A 6,000-nucleotide genomic window follows, 5' to 3' on the forward strand; every position below is an offset into this window, starting at 1 on the left:
TCTATTCAAGAGAGCTAGGAAACAGAAGCATCACAGATGTCCGCCAACTGATGAATGGATAATGAAAATGTGCTACATTTACACAGCAAAATTTTATTCAGCCATTAAGGAAAATGAAATTAAAAAAAAAAAAAGAAAAATGAAAAATTTCAAGTAATTGGATAGAGCTGGAGACAATTATTCTGAATGAGGTAACCCAGACCACAAAAGATAAACATCTCCTGTTTTCTCTCACTTGTGTATGTTAGCTTTGAATCTTCAGTTATATGTGTTTCCTTTGGAATACCCATAGAGGTTACAAAATCAGTAAGTGGTCACTGGTACTGGAGCTTTTGACTTCTATACAGTGGTACAAGAGATTAAAGGAGACTAGTAGACCTGGAAGGACTCTGAGAGGCAGAAGTAGTTGATGACTACATTGAAACTGTGTTTTCTGGGCATGAGAGTTCATATGCACATGAATTTAGAGCGCCTATGATTGCGTGCTAAAACCCGCACAAGATTCATCCAGGCAAAGTCCAAGCATGGGTGGGAGAAGGAGTCATAAAGACCCTCCTTCTACCGAGGAGCTATTGGCAACTGGTGGCCGATGAGGGAAAATTAGCTCTCTTCATAGACATGCCCTGGGAGAGGCTACTTATGCTCCAATAGGGTGGTCCACACCCATGCATGTAGAGGCAGAAGGTGTTTTTTGTTTATTTTGTTTTGTTTGTGTGTTTGTTTTTAAGTCAGTTTAAAAAAAAAGCACATGACGTTGGGAGAGAACAGTAGTGGAGGGGATAAGGAAGGAATTGGAGGGGAGAGTATAGAGAATGGTAGATGGATTCGATAAACTTCTTTTTAAAGAAATAAACATCAAATAAAAAGTTAAGAGCCAGGTGGTGGTGGCAGTGCATGCCTTTAATCCCAGCACTCGGGAGGCAGAGGCAGGTGGATCTCTGTAAATTCGAGGTCAGCCTGGACTACAAAGCAAGTCCAGGACAGCCAAGGCTACACAGAGAAACCATCTCAAAAATAAGAAAAAAAAAAGTTAAAAACAGGTAAATAAAATGTGCTTTGGAAGATATATTTATATCTTATATATAGTTTTTATGCATATATAAGCATTATGCTACATATTATTTAACATATAAATTTTGCTTTATTTATAAAGCAAGCTATCTTAGTAGTAAAAGACACTTCCTAAGAAGCTGGAGGACATGCCCTCCATCTTTAGAACTACGTGATGGAAGGAGAGACGGGGTACCTGGAAGTTGCCCTCCAACCTACGTACATGCAGCCATACATACGTCTATGCACACACACACCACACCACACATATAAACCAACAAACAAATAAATAAATGGTTTTCTAAATTAAAGAAATCTTGCTTAGCATAATATTTAGCAGAAAAAAGATTAAAGCCAATAGAAACATTTTGACAGGTTTCTGTCTCTTGGTTGACTTGTGTTACCAACTCAAAAGCCGCCTCTGTCCTGCAGATCTTCAAACAAAAAGACATTTCAGAATGTTGTATCTTTTTCAAAGGGTGTATATTAATGTTATTATCAAACATATTCCCAAGAATATGCCAAGTCTTCTAAATTTTATATGTCCTGATTTGTACTTCTACCCAACATCTACCTCATAATGGAAGAATTTGAGGGATATTATGAAGTTTTCTTTGAAAGTCTGGCCTTGGGCAGGGACATGTCTTAGCAGATAAAAGCCCTTTTCAGAGGCCATGTGTGGTGGTTTAGATGAGAAATGCCCCTATAGTCTCAGGTGTTTGAATAGTTGGTGCCGCCGATTGGGTGGCATTGCTTGGGTAGGTTCAGAAGATGTGGCTTTGCTGGACAAGTTGTGTCAATGGGGTCAAACTTGGAGGTTTTAACTCCTCTAGCCATACATAAGTTGTTCTCTCTGCTTCCTGTTTGTGCTTCAAGATGTGAGCTCTCAGCTTACTGTGCCAGCTGTACCTACTGCCTCTGCCTTACAATCATGAACTCTAAGTCTGGAACCATAAGCCCAAAGAAATGCTTTCATAAATTACTAAGGTCATGGTCACAGAAATAGAAAAGCAACTAGTATACCTTACTACCTGAGGTTGACTCCCAGAACTCATGGTGGGAAGGGAAAACATGACTCAGAGAGTTGTTCTATGACCAGAGACATGGCTGCATTCATACACACATCATGTCACCCCCTCTCTCATACACACACACACACACACACACACACACACACACACACAAGTAATTTAGATGAAAATCTAGCCTTCATTATTCATGATATTGAACATCTTTTACTTTACAATCTAGTTTATACTAATATCATGCCATTCTTTAACAGTCACTATGAATGGTTATATTTCTTCTATACTATTTTTGGTTTAGGTATATTGACTTATAAATAATTACACCTTAAAATTATTGTAACATTAGTTACCCCTCAAAACTGTCTTCAAATAGCTGCTCTCAGATAGGCTATATTATTCAATATGAATTATTTAAAGGAGGCTGGGGATGTAGTTCACTAGTAGACTATGCCTCACATGACTAAGGTTCCTGGTTCAATTCCCAGAGCCTAAATAAGTAAATGGTTTTAAGGCTATAATTTTTAATTTATGACCCAGTAAGACACAGAGAGATAGAGAGATAGATAGATAGAGAGAGAGAGAGAGAGAGAGAGAGAGAGGGAGGGACAGACAGACAGACAGAGACACAGAGACAGAGACAGAGTCAGAGGGCCGTGTGTGTTTGTGTGTGTGTGTGTGTGTGTGTGTGTGTGTGTGTGTGTGTGTGTGTTTTACTGGGCGTGCGTGCTTGCATGTATTGTGTGACTTTTTTGATATAGGGTTTCCCTGCATAACTCTTGCTAACCTGGAACTCCTAGTGTCACCCAGGTTTGACTCAAACTTGGAATGATCCTGGTGCTTCTGCCTCCCAAATGCTGTCTTACAGGCATGTGCCACCCACCACTCCCCATTTCTGACTAACTGTGTAAAACTTAGCAAATTATACTGCATTAAACTTAAAGGCAAAAATGTCTAACTTCGGAAATAACTTTGCTTTGGCTAATACATGCCTTTTATAAGTAGAATCACAAAACATAGTATGTTAGTAGCATATAAACATTTTTTAAATGATATGTTTTGAATGGGCCATTATGAGACGATAGACTGACAGAGAAGCAAATCAGTGCCTTGCTTAGCAATCATAAGAGAAGCTTCCTCCTGCGACAGAGGGGACCAAATCACAGACCCACAGCCAGACTTTATGCCAAAAGTGAGAGACCTTGGAACCCTCAGCACTAAACAGTGTGTTTCTATCAAATCCTTCCCCTCAGGCCTCAGAGAATCCTGAAGAAGAGGAGGCAGAAAGAGTGTAAGAGCCAGAGGGTGTGTGGGACATGAAGACAACAAGGCCCGCTGAATCAGTATGACCAATGCACACATGAAGTCACAGAGACCCAGGCAGCATGCACAGGGCCTGCACAGGTCTGTAGCAGGTCCTTGGCATATATATATTATACTTCCAGTTTAGTGTTTTTATGGATTCCTGGGTGTGCAAACAAATGAGTCTGTTTCCTGTGCCTTCTCTTGGACTCTTTTCTTTCTGTTTGTTTGTCTTGTCCAACTCTGATGTGTTTTGGTTTTCTGATATTACATTATTTTATATTAATCCCTTAGAAGCCTGTTTGTTTTCTATGAGAGACAGGGAGTAGATCCAGATTTGGGGTGGGGGGTGGGGTGGTGGGAACTAGGGAGGAACAAGGAGGAGTAGCGGGGGTAGCGGTAACTTTTCAATAAAATGAAAAAAAATTTTTTAAAAGAAAAAAGTTATTGAAGTCAGTACATTTTCTAACTTAGCAGTCACACATGAGCTACAACCTTAATTTAGACAGTTAAAATTTTACTCATAAGCACAGCCTGAGAGACCCACGATATGCTGCTTTTTCCAAACTTGCCCTCATTTCTGAAAGTGGAATATAACTATACCCTTGTTATTTATATTAAGTACTTATATCTTTAAAAAGCTCTAAAAATCTCCAAATAGCTGAAGTAAAGAAAAGCATTTGAGAAACCCAAATCGCAAGGTGGTCTACTCTGTTTTTCATTTTATAGACTGAAATGGAAAGTCCTACTTTGAACTCCCATCCAACTAACTCAAAACATAAGGATCCTGGAAGCTAATTAAATTCTAAATCTCTCCTCCAAATTGCAGATCTGCCTTATTGTCAACCATTCCACTCTCTCTCAAAACCCAGTGGGTTAAGTTAATAATGACAAGATGTGATTGAGATTGATTTACATTCAGAACTTTAGATGCACCAAAATAGGAAAGATGTTTTCTTCCAGGCTGTCAAATACAAATAGACAAAACACTATGAATGTAACATTTATATAATTCCTGATTGTGTCATAGTTCTCCTTGCTATAGGTAGTTTATTATCTATGTGTGTAAAAATATAAATGTATATGTACAAAATAAAAAATGTTTAATTAATTTTTAAAAACCCAATTGGTATTTGTGTGTGTGTGTCGTGGTGACTGTCAGTCACTCTCATGGAAAAAGGCAGCATTGTTACAGTCCAGTCAAGAATGCAGAGAAGAACTCACCTCAAGTCAAAGTAAATCCGTACTCAGCTAAGCTCAGACACAGCCTCCCAGGAACTTCTAACTGAAGTCAGAATTTCTAAATGATCTCCTCTGTTATTTGATTAGAAACAGGCAAAGTTGATTCTGGCTATAATCCAGAAACAGCATGAGGAAATCAGTTTAACTGGAAGAAATAAAAAAATAAAATAAAATAAATAGAGGGCAAACCCCAAAACTCTTACATTTTCAGTTTCTCTCACTTACATGAAATTTTATGGGATTACATATCTTTATTTCAGCCTTTTATAGTCGTGTTCACCCAGAAAATCTTGTGCTTTATGCTAAAACCGAAGAGCGTCTGAAGTCTTGCCTTACAGACATTAAAGTTAATAAACTGCCACCTGCAAAGAGGGAAAGAAAAGTATAATTTCAACTGAGACACAAATAGAGGCCACATTTTTCTCAGATATAAAAATATCACCATCACAGGTTTGTAATTGGCAAGATGGGACAGTTAGTTTATTTGATCTTTAATTATAATTGTAATTTTTTTTTATTCTTGAGAACTTCATATATGGAAACATGAAATATTATTATACCCACCTTATCATATGCCTTTTCCAGTTTCCCTATGTCCTCTACAACATGTCCCTCTTCCAACTTCATTTATTCCCCCATTATTATGTGGATTTCTTTCTTTTTTACATATACATTTATATTATTACACATATATGCAATAAGCTACATACAGCAAGAACCACCACGAAAGAGTCAGAAATTATATAAATGTTACATTCATATTGTTTTGGCTATTTGTATTTGGCAACCTTGAAGAAAACATCTTTCTTCTGAGCCTAAAATTCTGAATGTAAATCAATATCTATTATATCTTATCTCTCTCAACTTAAAATATCTATCTAGGCCTAAAAAAAAAAAATCTTAACCCCTAAACAGATAGACTGGATTGTAAAACTAAGCTATCTTGTCTTCAACGCCATGAGACTTGAGAAGGAATAAAATTAGTTACCTGAGTAAACAAGAAGTACAGGTTAGCAGCATCCAAAATGAAAAAAAAAATGACAGAGAAGCTTTGCTGCTTGAACAGTCACCCTCTATAACGTTGGAGCATCATCTGCAGCCTTCTGGCCCAGTATATCTGACAGACATATTTGTGAGGCAGGAACTACTGAGGACTGCTTACCCTGTCTTGGCAGAGTTTGGCTGTCGACTCTGCCTGCATCCAGGCTTGCCTATTTTTAGCAGATTTCTGTCAGTGGTCAAAACGAGGACATTTTTGCCCAGTGCCTGGTTTGTCACATTTGAAGCCATCTCCATGAGGAGGTTCTTTGATGGCCATCATCATCTTTGAGGTAGGCTGGGTGTTGCCAGGAGTTAACCTGTCTTGTCAAAAAATCTTTAA

General features: G+C 38.0%; 1 protein-coding gene across 1 annotated transcript in view; it reads right to left on the reverse strand.

The window, feature by feature from the left end:
- The window catches only part of FGL1 (fibrinogen like 1), a 28,600-nt gene extending 23,874 nt beyond the window's left edge, over positions 1–4,726 (reverse strand). The window contains exon 1 of the mRNA XM_084758625.1: positions 4,602–4,726. The gene's annotated coding sequence lies outside the window, so the exon portion shown is untranslated. The remainder of the gene's footprint in view (positions 1–4,601) is intronic.
- Between the last annotated feature and the right edge of the window lie 1,274 nt (positions 4,727–6,000).

The sequence above is a fragment of the Acomys minous genome, assembly GCF_964271855.1.
Source record: "Acomys minous genome assembly, chromosome: 15".
Classification (NCBI taxonomy): domain Eukaryota; kingdom Metazoa; phylum Chordata; class Mammalia; order Rodentia; family Muridae; genus Acomys; species Acomys minous.